Here is a 15,477-nt window from a genome sequence, read left to right on the forward strand (position 1 = left end):
AATAGAAAGGAATTCTCTCAACCTAACAAAGGACATCTGGGAAAAACTACAGCCGACAGCATACTTAAGGGTAAAAAACTAATTATGTTTCCCCTAATATCCATTATAAGGATACCTGCTCTCACCACTTTTATTAACTTACTATGAAATGTCCTAACTGGAAAATTGATGCCAGTAAAATAAATAAAATACATACAGACTGGAAGAGAAGGATTAAAACTCTATTCACACATGACCTAATCATACTTAGAAAATCCTAAGATATCTTTAAAAGTGAGTAGAACCAATAAGTGAACTTAGCAAGGCTGCAGGACACATGGTCACTATGCAAAAATAAATTGTAGGAGTTCCATTTTTGGTGTGGCTGAAAAAGCTACAACCAGAATGAACCCCCCAAGGATGACAATTGTATACATGGGACAACATACAAAAAAATCATCTAAGTGAAAATGCTAGGAAATGAACAAGAGTGGGCAAACTGTAGAGAAAAGTCAATAGTTGGAAGAAGAAAACACAGAGTGAGCTTCCCATTTTTATGGCTTTTAGCCTGAAGACAGACTGCAATCACCACCATGGAAACTGGCTAAAATGCCAACAGAAAACCTGCAGTCTTTCTGATCTGAAGAACAAGAGGACAGTGTTCAGGGCAACCACAACCGCTCTGAGTGAAGGGGGAGATGTTCTGAAAAAGAGACAGAGTCAGAGAAGGAAAGACCAATATCTGTGTATGAAGTTTGTCCGAATATCTAACAAATCCTTGAAACGGGTACATAGGGTAGGCTCAAAGGAGCTAAGGATAAAAGAATTGAACGGAGAGTTGAGCTTTTGCTCAAGAGAGAGAGTTTAGTATTTGAGATCAATCAAGTTAATTGCCTACTAAAACAAAACAAAATGAGACAAAAACTGTGAAAAAAATGACACTTCTAGAACTGAAAAATAAAAATTCATTTGATGGGCTTAACAGCAGCATGGAGATGCCACAGGAAAGAGTCCATGAAAATAAAGAGATAAATAGAAATTTTCTCTGTGAATAACACAGAAAAAAAGACTGAAAATAAATACGAACAGAGATTCAACAACTTGTAGGGCAACATCAGAACATCTAGCTTACAACTGTAGTTTCAGAAGGAGAGGAAAGAAAAAATAGGGCAGAAAATACATTTGAAGAACTAATGACCTAAATTTTTCAAAACTTGAAATACAAAAATTTACAGTTTTAAGAAGGTCAGGGAATCAAAAAGAGAGTGAATAAAAAGAAATCCATGTCTAGACACATCATAGTCAAACTGATGCATATCAAAGACAGAGAATATCTCAAAAGGAACCAGAGATAAATGAACCCATTTCATATCAGGGAGCAACAATGTTGCAATCACTGACTTCTTATCAGGAAATATGGAGGCTAGTAGACAGTGGAACAACATCTTTGAAATACCAGAGAAAAACGCTGTGAACCCAAAAATTCTTTATCCAGTAAAAAACATCCTTTAAGAAAGAAGGCAAAATAAAGACACCTTCAAATAGAAGAAAACTAAGGGCGTTCATCACAATCAGGCATGCATTGCACAAATTGCTAAAGGAAATTCTCTAAGGGTGGAGGAAAACGATACCAGTTAGAAATTCAGATCTTCAAAAAGAAACAAAGGGCTTTGGATAGTGTAAATATGAAAGATAATTATTTTACTTTTTGTCTCTTTAAAATATATATATGACTATTTAAAACAAAATCTATAACATTGTTATATGAGATTTTTATTATATTTACGTATAATACATATAACAATTATAGAATAAAGGACATAGAATACATAGACCTATATAGTTATAAGGTTTCTACATTTTATATGAAGCGGTAAAATGTTAACTCCAAGTAGATTGTGAAGAGTTAAGGATCTACAGTATAATCCCCAGAACACCACTAAAAAAATTTCAAATGAAGTTGCGAAAATTAGTAAAATAGGAAAAAGAATGCAATAAAAGGAAGCTCAGAGGGACACAAGGAAGGGATAAACAGACAACAAATAAAATGATAGCCCAATCATATTACAAGTTACATAAAATGTTACTGGATTGCACATACCAACTAAAAGATAGAGATTGTTGAATTGATAAAAAGTAAATCCAGCTGTAAACAAGAGATACAACTTAATAGATATTTGAAAGGAAATGCATGGAAAGAGATAATCATGCAAAGAATATGTATATGAAGTTTGGAGTATCTATATTAATAATAGATAAAATAAGTTCAAAACAATGAGTATCACCAAAGGGTAAAAAGAAACATTTAATAATGATAAAATGGTTAATTATTCACAAGCTATAATGATCATAAATATGTACGCACTTAGTAACAGAGCTTCAAAATACCTAAAGCATAAACTGACAGAAATGCAAGGAGTAGTAGAAAGTTCCACACAACCACAATTGGAGATTTTAACTCCTAGTTCTCTCCACTTGATAGAACAACCAGACAAAAAAAAATCAATAGACTTACATAATCTGAACATCGATATCAACTAACTTGTCAATCAACTGCAAAATATATGTTCTTTGCGAGTGCACATGATACACTGTCCATGACAGACCATATATGGGGCCATTAAATATGGCTCAATAAATTTAAAAGAATTGAGATCCTCCAGACCATGTTCTCTTACACAGAGTTAAGTTAAAAATCAATAAAAATAAGTTATCTGGGACACCTCCAAACATTTAGAGATTAAACAATATACTTTTTTTTAAATAGGACTGAGGTTCCAGTCATCTAGCTAGCTGGCATGAACCAGGAAGAAACTGATGAGTGCTTATGCTATTCTATTGCACCATTAAACTCTGGGACTGTTCAGTGGCAGTATTTTATACATGATAAGAGAATCTTAGAGGTTCATCCCTAACTCTCCTGACTGACCCACCCCAAAACTTTCATAAGTTTAATTAGTGTGGATGTGGGACCAAGAAACATGATTGTTCACTTTCCCTCCAAAGCTACTGCTGACATGGCAGTTTGTGCCACCCTCCCAAATTTCAACAGCTCAAATTGATTCAGAGGCTGAAGCCAGAATTAAATTTATGGATTACGCGTTGTTGCTGGCTGGCTACATCCTGGATGGATAACAGAAATAAGTAAGTAAGTAAATAAATAGGCAAGTCAATTTCTACAATCCTGGAAAGCAATGTTTATGACCAAAAAAGAAAGGCAGACTTTTTTGTTATTGTTGATCCTGTGCACTTAAAGTAAAGCAACATATAAGGATTGAATAGCTCTTCATTTTTTTAACATCACTTCTCAGACTGAGGAATTGCATTTCTGGTTATTGAAAATAATTCTACTTTTTTCTCCTAGTTCCAAATTTTTCTTTCTTACTTTCCTTTTTTATTTTTTAACCTTTTCACCCCGTTCATCCATTTCTCCTGCCCTGAGCTCCCTCCCTGGAAACCACCAATCTGTTCTCCATTTCTATGAGCCTAGTTTTTTTTTAACTCCACATGTAAGAGAGATGATATGGTATTTGTCTTTCTCTGTCTGATGTTTTACTTAGCATAAGGCCCTTGAGGTCCATCAATGTTGCTGCAAATGGCAATATTTTGTTTTTTTATAGCTGAATAATGTTCAAATATATATATATATACCACAATTTCTTTATCTATTTATCCATCAATGGACACTTAGGTTGTTTCCATATTTTGGCTAAATAGTGCTGCAATGAACATGGAGGGGGGCATATATCTTTTTGAGTTAGTGTTTTTGTCTTCTTTGGATAAATACCCAGAAGTGGAGTTGCTGGACCATATGGCAGTTCTATTTCTAAATTTTTGAGAAACCTCCATGCCATTTTCCATCGTGGCTGCACCAATTTACATTCTCACCAACAGTGTACAAGGGTTCCCTTTTCTCCACATCCTCTCCAACACTTATTTCTTGTCTTGTTAATTATAGCCATTCTGAGAGACGTGAGGGCATATCTCATTGTGGTTTGGATTTGCATTTCCCTGATTATTAATGATGTTGAATATCTTTCCATGTGCCTGTTGGCCATCTGTACTTCCTCTTTGGAAAAATGTCTATTCAGACCTTCTGCCTATTTTTAATTGGATTTTGGTTTTTGCTGTTGAGTTATAAGAGTTCTTTATATATTTTGGATATTAACCCCCTATTGGATATATGATTTGCAAATATTTTCTCTTTTTATTTTGTTGATGGTTTCCTTTGAGTGCAGAAGCTTCTCAGTTTGATTTAGTCCCATTTGTTTATTTTCATTTTTGTTGCTTTTACTTTTGGTGTCAGATTAAAAAAATCGTCGTCAAGGCCTATGTCAGGGAGCTTACCTCTTGCATTTTCTTCCAGGAGTTTTACAGTTTCAGGTCTTATGTGCAAGTCTTTAATACATTTTGAGTTAATTTTCATGTATGATATAAGATAGTTGTCCAATTTCATTCTTTTGCATGTGGTTGTCCAGTTTTCCCAACACCATTTATTGAAGAGACTGTCCTTTCTCCATCGTATATTCTTGGCTCCTTTCTCCTAAATTAATTAACCATAAATGCATGGGTTTATTTCTGGCCTCTCTACTCTGCACCATTGATCTCTGTGTCTGTTTTTATGCTAGCGCCATAGTGTTTTAATTACTATAGCTTTGTGATAGAGTTTGAAATCAGAGAGTGTGATGCCTCTAGCTTTGTTCTTCTTTATCAAGATTGCTTTGACATTAGAATACTAGAAAGTATTCTGAAAAGAATGAAAATTAAGACTCAACATATTAAAATTTGTGAGACAGTTAATGCCGTGTTTAAACAAAAATTTATAGTTTTAAATGGTTATACAAGAAAAAAGACAGGTCTAAAATGAATGACTTGTAAAGTTAAGAAAAGAGTAAACTAAAAGTAAGTAGACTGAAGGAAATAATTTTTTTTAAAAAAGAGCAAAAATTAATGAGAGAGAAAATGGTGAAATAATAAGGAAAAAGAACAATGCCCCAAAATATTGTTCTTTGAAAAGATCAGTAAAATTGGTAAAAACTCTAGTGAGATTGACCAATAAAATAAAAGATAAAGAACACAAATTACCAATATCAAGAGTGAAATAGGGGCTATCCTTATGAATATCATAGAATAAATATAAAAACATAACATTATGAACTTCAGACCAATATTCCTCATATATAAATACAATTGTCTTTTGCAATATGTTAGCAAATCAAATATGACACTATATAAAGATACTATATTATGGTCAAGCAGAATTTATCCAAGGGATGAAAGATTGGTTTAACATTTGAATCAATCAGTAAAATTCATCATAGTAATAGAATAAGGAAAAAAGACTATATGACTACTTCAACAGTTGCAGAAACAGCATTTGATAAAATTTTATACTCATTGGTCATAAATTCTCTCATAAAACTGGGAAGGAAAGGAAATTTCCTCAATCTGATAAAGGACCTCTATGATAAACAGAACACTTACACTACCTTAATTCAAGACTTACTATAACAAAAATAGTGTGGTGCTGGCATGAGAATTGACAAAGAGATCAGTTGAAAAGATTAGAGAGTCCACAAATAAATTAACACTTAAACAGTCATTTGCTTTTTGATGAGAGTGCCGATGTAGTCAATTGGGAAAAGAAGGCCTTTTCAAAAAATAGTGCTGGAAAAACAAGGAAAAGATAAATCTCAACTGTTACCTCACATCATACATAAAATTTAATTTCAGATGGACCATAGGCCTAAATGCAAAGGCCAAAACCATAAATCTTTAAGAAGAAAACATAAGAATATTTTTTTGTGACTTGAAGTGAGCAAAAGTAATTTAGATAGGACACTGAACATAAAGTAAAATATGGTATATTAAACTTCATAAAAACTTAAAAGTTCTCCTAAAAATCATCATTAAAAATGAATAAGCAAGGGCTGGCCCGGTGGTGCAGCGGTTAAGTTCACACCTTCTGCTTTGGCGGCCCGGGGTTCGCCGGTTCAGATCCTGGGTGCGGACATGGCACTGTGTGTCAAGCCATGCTGTGGCAGGTATCCCACATATAAAGTAGAGGAAGATGGGCATGGATGTTAGCAAAAAGAGGAGGATTGGCAGCAGATGTTAGCTCAGGGCGAATCTTCCTCAAAACAAACAAAAAAATGAATAGGCAAATTACATACTGAGAGAAAATATTTATAATACATATATCAGTCAAGGAACTGATATCTGGAACATATAAAGAAATTCTGAAATTCAGTGATAGAAAAACAATCCACTAAACGTGGGCAAAAGATTTGCCTACATAATTCAGAAAATAAGATATATGAGTGGTCAATAAGCACACAAAAAGATGCCCTATGTCATTAATCACCAGGGAAATGAAAATTAAAACTATAATGATGTACCATTATACATCTATTAAAATAAAAAGTGACAACACCAAATGCCATCAAGGATGTGAAACAACTGGAAATGGTAAAGCCACTGGAGATAAGGCTGTTTCTTATAAAAACAAATGTACCTACCCCATGACCAAACAATTTCACTCCTGGATTTCAACCCAAGAGAAATAAAAGCACATTCACAAAAGACCTATGTGAATGTTTGTAGCAGCTTTATTCATAGAAGCCAAGAAACTGTAAACATCGCATGTATAGGATCAACAAACTGTGGTGTATTCATATGATGGAATACTATTCACTCCCCAAAAGGAACAAACTACTATTACATACAACAGCATGGATGATCTCAAAACCACTATGCTAAGTAAAAGAAATCTTACACAAATAAGTCAAACTATTTGATTGCATTTATGTGAGACCGGAGAACTGCCAGAACTAATTTACAGTGTGAAAAAGAAAAGAAAAGAAAAGTGGTTGCTTCGAAGGGACAGAAGGAATATATTGCAAAAGGACATGAGAGATTTGTTTGGATTGATGATACTGTTCTATATCTTGATAAGTGTGTTGGTTACACAGGTACATGCATGTGTCAAAACTCAGTGAATGTACACTTAAGATGTGAATATACATGATATATCCAAATACAAAAAACATGAAATATTTTGAAATTAGTTAATGATATGCATGTTGAAGCACTAAGGGCAAAGGGAAATCATATCTGCAATTTATTTTGAAATATGTTAAAAAGTAAATGAACTGGATGAATAGAGGAATGAATATGGACAGATATGTGATAAATCAAGTGTAGTAAGACATTGGCAGCAGAATTTGTAGTGATATATAGGAATTCACTGTAAAATGTATTTTTGAATATTTCCTTAAAAAGTGTAAAAATCAATTGTATTTTGAATACTAGCAAGAAAAAAAACCCTGAAATTTGAAAATATCCTGCCATTAAATAGCATTAAAAATAAAATATTTATAAACAAATTTAAAATACTTATGTGCAAGACCACATACTGAAAAGTACAAAACATTGCTGAGGGACAGTTAGACAGTTGGACCTAAACAAATGGAGAAATATGCTGTGAGTCATCAGGGAGACTCAAATTTAAACCTCTGTGTGATACCACTACACATCCACTAGAAAGGCTAAAATTAGAAAGACAGGCAATATCAAGTGTTGGTGAGGATGGAACTCGCATACATTGTGGGAATGTAGAAGCTTACAACTGCTTCAGAATAATTTGGTAGTTCCTTTTAAACTTAAGCACGTACTTACCACTGCTGTTGTTAGCGCTGACAAGTTGATTCTGACTCCTAGTGATCCTGTGTACGGGAGAATTGAGCCCTGCCCAGTCGTTTTGGGCCATCCTCTCATCTTCTGCTGCTGTGTCAGACAGTGCTCTGCGTTACTCACAGGCTTTTCATGTTTTTGGAACTGAGCGGCCAGGTCCTTCTTCCTAGTCTATCGTAGTCTGGAAGCTCCGCTGAAACCTGTCCATCATGAATGACTTTACTGGTATTTGAAATACCAGTGGCAGAGCTTTCAGCATCATAGCCACAGGCAGCCACCGCAGTATGACAACCAATAGACAAGTGATTTGGTTCCCTGACTGGGATACCAACCGGGATCATGGTGGGTGAGAGCACTGAATCTTAACCACTAGACCACCAGGGCTGCTACGCAACATATGACCCAGAAATTCTACTCCTGGGTGTTAACCCAAGAGAAATGAAAATGTGTGTCTACATTAAGACTTTATGTGAACGTTCAGAGTAGTTTTGTCCATAACAGCCTAAAGTAGATATAACTCAATAATCATAAACGAGTGAATGGATAAACAAATTGTATTTTATTTATAATACAAAAAATATACTACTTTATAACAAAATGTGTATATAATAGAAAATAAGTCTATTGTATTAGTAAAATATTAACTAATAAAATTAATTTATCTTAATAAATTAATAAAATATACTCAATAACATGGATAATTCTAAAAACAAGTCAACAACAATAACAACAATAAATGCAGAGTGAAGGAAGACAGGCATAGATTCCATTCATATGAAATTCTAGAATAGACAGAACTAATTTGCCAGGACAGATAGCAAAGTGCATCAGTGGTTGCTTAGAGTCAGTGAGAGAATTGACTGACAAGGGTCACAAAGGAAGATTTGAGGGTGATGGAAATATTCTATATTTTGATCATTGTCGTGGTTAGTTAGGCATATACATTTGTTAAAACTCATAGGTGTATACATTTCACATGGGAGTATTTTATTGTATTATACACATTTTCTTCCAATAAACTTGATTTGGAAGTTGATTTAACAACTTGAAGTCTATTATGAAGTCAGTGAGTGGCCTACAGAATAAGATAGAATTGATATGGAGATGCTCAACCACTGTGACTGTTGATGGTTTGCCTTAAAAAGTAATGGGATTGGACTAGTTGGTGATTTTCTCTTTTCACTGACTCAGTATCACTATGCTGTCTTTCCGAAATAACTGGGTAATATTATCCAGTGAGGCTAAAGATGAAACTATTCTTGTAAGTATTGATTCAATTGTGCCTGTAACCTTGGAAAATTTTTCAAATGTTTATAAATGCTTTTACAGTTACCCCATTTTTAGAATATGCGATTAATAGAAAGACACATTCAATGAAAGCTGTGTCAGAAAACTATGGGTGAGCCTACACTTTCATATCTGGGTTCACATTTTTATTGATAGTCATATATTTTAAAGTCGGGGCAGAACCATGCTTCTTGATTTTGGAACAAGAGCTATTCTTAAGAAAATTAAATTTAAACATTTCAGTTGGGAATGGTTTTCTGTGTTCCAAAAAGAATACATCCTTGTTCTTTTACAGACATTAATAGTCAACAGCAAAAGCAACATGTTGCACTCATCTCTTTTTCAGTAGTGAACATGCTTATTTATAGACAAACAGACGGAATCTGACATTAGTTCATTGGTTCTCCAAGGAGACTGATGCAGGAAAGTGTTCAAAGTCAACAAACAGGTGGAAATCACTTGGTTTTCTTTTTGGATCTATTATCTCCTATTGACCATTTAACCCATTCCAAACAGGTATCCATCCCTCTTACTTCATGGGAACTCATCTAGGCCACAAATGTTCTCCATGTTTTTAATCCAATGGGCATGGTTTAGGCTCCATCCTCATTGAAGTAACAACATCATTTGACACAACTGCCCATTTGCTCCTTTTTGAAACATTCTTCTCTTGACTCCAATGGCACTACATTCTCCTAGTCTTTTTCTCATCTCCATAGCTTCTCTTTTTCAGTCTCCTTTGCTGGCTTTTCTTCCCCTACCCAACTTCTAAATGCAAGGTGTCCAATATTATTGTCTTATCATTTCCTCTCCTTACCTATGGCTTCTCCTTAGGAAGGAAATAATTTTGTCTCAGTCTTCTAGTTTTAACAAAATATGCTGATGACTAGCACATTTATATCTCTATGCCAAAAAAAGGCTCAGATTCGTATATCCAACTTTTTACTTTATAAATCCACATGGATGCTTAATGCACATTTCTAGCTTAAAATATCTAAAGTGTTATTCTTTCTTCCAATCATCCTTCCACGACCTCATCTCTTCTTAAACATCTGCATGTTAGGAAATTATATCACTATCGACCTGATTGATTAAGCCCATATCCCATGTGTTATTTTTAACTACTGTTTTCTTATGTTTTAGATCCCAAACAACACAAACTTCTGCATGCTGTATCTTGAAAATATTCTTGAATCTGTTCACTTCTTTTCTTTTTTACTGCCACTACACTTTCCAAGTCACCAATATCTCTAGCCTGTATTACAGCAACAGCCTTCTCATTGGCTATGGTCTTCCATTCTTAGATTTAATATTCCTTTGTTCACACAAAAACTGGAGTGATTTTTTTTTTTTTTTTTTTTTTTTTTTTTGCTGAGGAAGATTGGCCCTGAGCTAACAACTGTGCCAATTCTCCTCTATTTTGTATGTGAGTCACCACCACAGCATGGCCACCAATGAGCAGTGTTGGTCCACACCCAGGAACCAAACCCTGGCCACTGAAGTGGAGCATGCTTAACTTGACTGCTAGGCCACTTGGCCGGACCCTGGAGTGACGTTTTTTAAAAAAAGGTTGATAAACTATCATGTCACCCCTCTGCTTAAAACACTTCAGTGGTTTCCCATCAAACTAAATAAATAACTCAACTTTTTGGGTGGCCTACACAGCCATCTTTGAGCTGGCCATTGCCTACTTTCCTAATCCTGTCACCTTTACTTGTAATGCTGTGGCCACATTGAGCTTATGTCTATGTATTGAACTTGCTAAGCTTGTTTCCACCTTTGGCCTTGGTATAACCATTCCTTCTGCCGCTATCTTTTCTCAGCGTCATTGAATGGCTGGCTCCTTCTCATACTTCAGGTTCCAACTCACATATCTCTTAAGAGACGCTTACCTACAGCATTCTTTTGAAATTAATTGCCCTCCCCTATAGCAGTTACTGTCTATCATATCATCTATTTTCTATAGTTTTTATTACATTCTAAAATTATCTTATTTGTGTGTTAGGATTTTATGTTTTTTGTTACTTGAATGCAAGCTCTTAAGGGTAGGGTACTTGTCGGTTTTGTTCACTGCAGTATTTTGAGAGTCCAAAACAATGCTTTGTATGGAAGAGTTTCCATAAATATTTGTTGAATGAATAAATGAACTTGGCAACCAACACTTTGACTAAAGGTAGGAAGGAAATCAGGGAGACTACTTTTAAAATTATTTTATTTATTGTTTTGCAATTATTGCTTTAATTATTGTTTAATGATTATTATAATTATAAAAGTAATATCTGTCTACTGTAAAATATTTGAGAAATGTACAATAGCACTCATTGCCTGTCCTCCATATTTAGCTTCCTCTTAAATATTAATGCTCTATGAACAACTCAACATAAATATTTGAAGAAGAGATTCTGAAATATGTAAAAAATGATAACATAATTTAACTGTGCTACTTTCTGTAGATGACTTGTCCTGCTATTTCTCATGAGTCTTTTTCTCATTTGGACTGAGTTTTCTCATCAGTTACCATGTTGTCTTACTAGGATTTCTTCTCCTTTTCATGGCCTGGAAGCTTCTGGTATCTTCCAAGGACATATGTGTGTACCAAACTCAGATTGGTTTTCTTATTATTACTGAAGAAACTTTTCATTAATGACATTGGGTTCATTGTTAATTACACGTATTTGGGGTGAAGGGTGTCATCTTGCTGATTTCTTTCTAATTTCTCTATGGTGAGCTGAACACAAGTTCTGTTTCATGTTCTTAGCAGCAGTAACCAGGAAAATCTATTCGTAAAAAGAATAACAATCTAATTTAGCTCTATGTGGGAAACTGTATATCATCCATTTTTCAAATGAAAAGAGAAAACAAAATCCCCAAGTATGGGTACCTGCAAAGGCACGTTTGTTTAGACTTACATTTTTAGAAGTGGTTTTAAGAGGAACTTCATTCTCTGTCAACAGAGATGAAACCTATCAAAATCCATCCAAGAATGATAGTCTTAATGCCATTTAAATTTCTGGTGAGAATTTCACAGCCTCTTCCCCCAGTCAATTAGCGGCAAGTGTCCTGAACTCCACCTCCCTGAAGTTTAGGTCTGCTGTGCTTACCTTCAACATCTTTCAGTGAAGAAATTAAATTGACTAACTACATGACCTTGTGATGCCTCACCAGAGTCTATAATTGCCCCCACTGATTGAATGCCTACTACTGTATAAGAGCCAGCATGTTAGACACTTCATATATGTTATTTATTTAAATATAATTTAGTTTAATGTATTTAATTTAATTTCCACAACAATTTCAAAAGATAGCATTAGCTTCCCTGTTTTCCAAAGGGAAATTGAGGCTTGTAAAGGCTAAACAAATGACCCAAGGTTTTTTCACTAATCAGGGTAGAACTGGTCCAAATTAAGTTTTACATGATGCCAAAATCAGTGCTTTCTCCAGAATTCCATGCTACATATATATTTATATATATAAATATATATATTTATTTAAATACTTTATCCCAAAACTCTGTGTGTGTGTGTGTGTGTATAAAATCTGAAAACTCAAGCAGCTATTGGCCACCAGAAAATCAGTTTCAACTAGCACAGTACTTGGTGGTGTTGTAGCAGCACTTGATAATAACTGAGTGTGGATCATGTCTTAATAATTGTGAGATTAGGAGAAGATTCTAGAGCTGTCTTGTCCAAAATTAGCCACATGTAACTATTTAAATTTTAACTTACATTAATTAAAATAGAATAAAGTTAACCAAAATTTAAATTTCACCTTTTCAATCACACTATTCATATTTAAGTATTTAAGTGCTCAATAGCCACATGTAGCTAGTGACTACCATGTTGGATTTCTTCCATCACCACAGAAAGATCTAAGGGACCGTGATTTGCTAGAGGATTCATGGCTTATGTGTTTCTTTAAATAATTTGAAAGGCAAGTGAAAATTAGTACAGATATTGGGCATGCTACCGGGCTGGGCTTCAGAGAAGGGGATCAGCAGGAACTTTACTAGTGACAAAGAGGGCAGAGGCAGTGAGCTTGCCAGGTTAACTTAGATATATGAAATATTCCAGAGTCCCAGAAAGACAGAGGTGAATTAAAGAAGAAATTATGGAAGAGAGCAAGATATTGTCTAGTTGCAAATTGAATTAGTGATAGCTTTTCATAATACCTTCAGTAATGTTTATAATTGGGTTAAATAATTTTATGTGAACTTGACAATATTTATTGATAACAGAGAGGAATAATGCCACAGTCAAAATTTAAAGGTAAAAGTATGAGCAACGTGGACATTTAATAACACTTCTAAATTAATTAAGACAAGAATAGGTTCTAAGAGTATGTTAGAAGGAACTAAAATTGATTTTAAGACACACTGTCTCACATTATTAAGGGATGTGGGATTCAGGACAGAATGCTCATTGGTCACGGGAGGACAGGTTAACTTCCAAAATCAAAGCTGCAGACTGAGCACTGTGTCCCTCCAATGGAAGCACCTGAAGCTGCACTGAGCTGGGGAGGGGTCAGATCTGAAGGGAGGCTGCTGGGGCATAGCAGTCAAGAAGGGAATCAGGAAAATGATCATCCTGGAGAAGTCACTAGCAAGTGTAAGATTCAGTCTCTGAGGCACAGGACTGCCCTGAGCCTAGCAGCAGTCATCCGTGCCTCTTAGCAAATGGGCTATTCCCTGGTTTTCTTGGAGTCCAAGTGGTGGAAAGGAAACAATTGCTAACTCTCGGATTTATTTATAAAGAGGTTCCACTCTGTTGAAACCATTGTTAATAGGCTCCTACAAGAAGAGGTAGCTAGAATTGTGAGCTTTTGTCCCCCTAAATCAATATAACCCCTACTTCCAGCTCCAGCACTGGTACATTTCCCTTGTCTGAGTCAGAATAGGAACTGGAAGCTTCTGTGCCCAGACAATTCTGACTCCCATTAGTCTCAGTCACAGACCGAGATGAAAAGAAAACTCAACTATAACTCCAAGTCTGCTGATCGGTAAGTCTCAGACTTTTTCCACCACCTTTTGCTAGCCCTGAATTTACCAAGTTATCAATAAAAAATAATAAGAAATAGGTCTAGCTAATCTCAAGTGTAAAGTTGGAGCTGGAGGAAATGAATCTGCTTCTGATGGATTTTCATACAAATCTCACCCACCTCTTAGTAGTGGTCCCTATTTGGGAAATAATTTTTAGATTAGTGGTTTTATTATTTCTTTTCTTAATTAGCCAAAAATGTAGACATATAAAATTCTCTTCAGTAGGTAGAAACCTGGATTTCAAAAGAAATCCAAGAATTTGGTGTGATTTCTTCCATATACTGAAACATAATTAGAAGGTTCTTCTAGTTTATTAAGATATTTACTCTATTTTACTATACTACTTAGAATGAGGACCAAATGTTATCAAGAAAAGATTGAATGTTCAGGAAGGATAGAAAATGTGTGATATTTCTAAATTTTCATCTAAAACCACTGAAATACATATTTAACTTTTTAATTATGAGAATTTTAAAAAATACACTGAAGAAAAAAAATAAGATAATTTATGTACCCATCACCCAACTTCAATGATTACCAATATGTTCAATTGTGTTTCATCTATAGCCCTTCCCTCCATACCCCCACCCCTCACTGTATTAGTTTGATGCAAATCCCAGAAATTATATCTTTTCATCGGTATACATCTCTAAAGAATGAGGGCAGTTTTTTTGACATTACAAGTTTCCAGTTCTAACTACAGAAAATAGAAGATAGCATATTAAAGGATGCCACAAGGATACAATCAGCCAAATTCAAAATGTTGGAAACCCTACAGGATGAAAATTCAATTCCTTTAACAAATAAATTGCAAAGGATAAAATAGGATTAGGGATAATTTATAAAATGAAAGAGGCTAAGACACACATTGATTCTAACCAACAATTATGAGACAATTGGGGAAATTTAAACACTAACTGGATGTTTGATGATATTAAGTAATATTAAGGAATTAGTTTTCTTTTTTGTTCTTCCCTTTCTCTTTGTTTTTTTAGGTAGCTAAGATAATGATTTCTGGTTATAGGGAAAAATCTTTTTTAATACTTTGCCATTAAAAATGAGAATAAATCCGCATCTATTTAGAAAACTTGATAGCCCAGAATGACTCATGATTTAAGAGTTCTGGGAAATTTCCTTCTTTCTATGGTATTTTTTATTTTTAATAACAAAAAGACAAAATGTTATTAAAATGAAATAAAATAAAATAAGTAAATCCTGAGTTCTAAGGTAAACCTACTAATTTCAGATTCCTCCTGTTTTGAGGGGCCAACGGCTTTGTCTTTTTAAGAGTTAAATAACAGCGAAGGAAGCCATTATTCTCTAAGTGAGTTTAAAAAAAATCAGAAAAACAACCCTGAGTTTGGCAGTACTTCTCAGTTTTTGTCATTTTAGCCTTGTAAAAAGTAGAGGACCCATTGTGTTACTAATCCAGTCCATACACTTTCCTCTGTCCTGCAGGGATGATGTAGGCCATTGGAAAAAGC

At 34.5% G+C, this 15,477-nt stretch overlaps 1 long non-coding RNA gene across 5 annotated transcripts in view; it reads left to right on the forward strand.

Moving 5' to 3' along the window:
- Nucleotides 1-13,729: 13,729 nt before the first annotated feature.
- The window catches only part of LOC138919392 (uncharacterized), a 271,898-nt gene continuing 270,150 nt past the window's right edge, over nt 13,730-15,477 (forward strand). For all 5 annotated transcript variants that reach the window (XR_011429539.1, XR_011429541.1, XR_011429540.1 and 2 more), the window contains exon 1: nt 13,730-13,953. This is a non-coding gene — a long non-coding RNA (uncharacterized lncRNA). The remainder of the gene's footprint in view (nt 13,954-15,477) is intronic.

The sequence above is a fragment of the Equus caballus genome, chromosome 20 (genome assembly GCF_041296265.1).
Source record: "Equus caballus isolate H_3958 breed thoroughbred chromosome 20, TB-T2T, whole genome shotgun sequence".
NCBI lineage: Eukaryota > Metazoa > Chordata > Mammalia > Perissodactyla > Equidae > Equus > Equus caballus.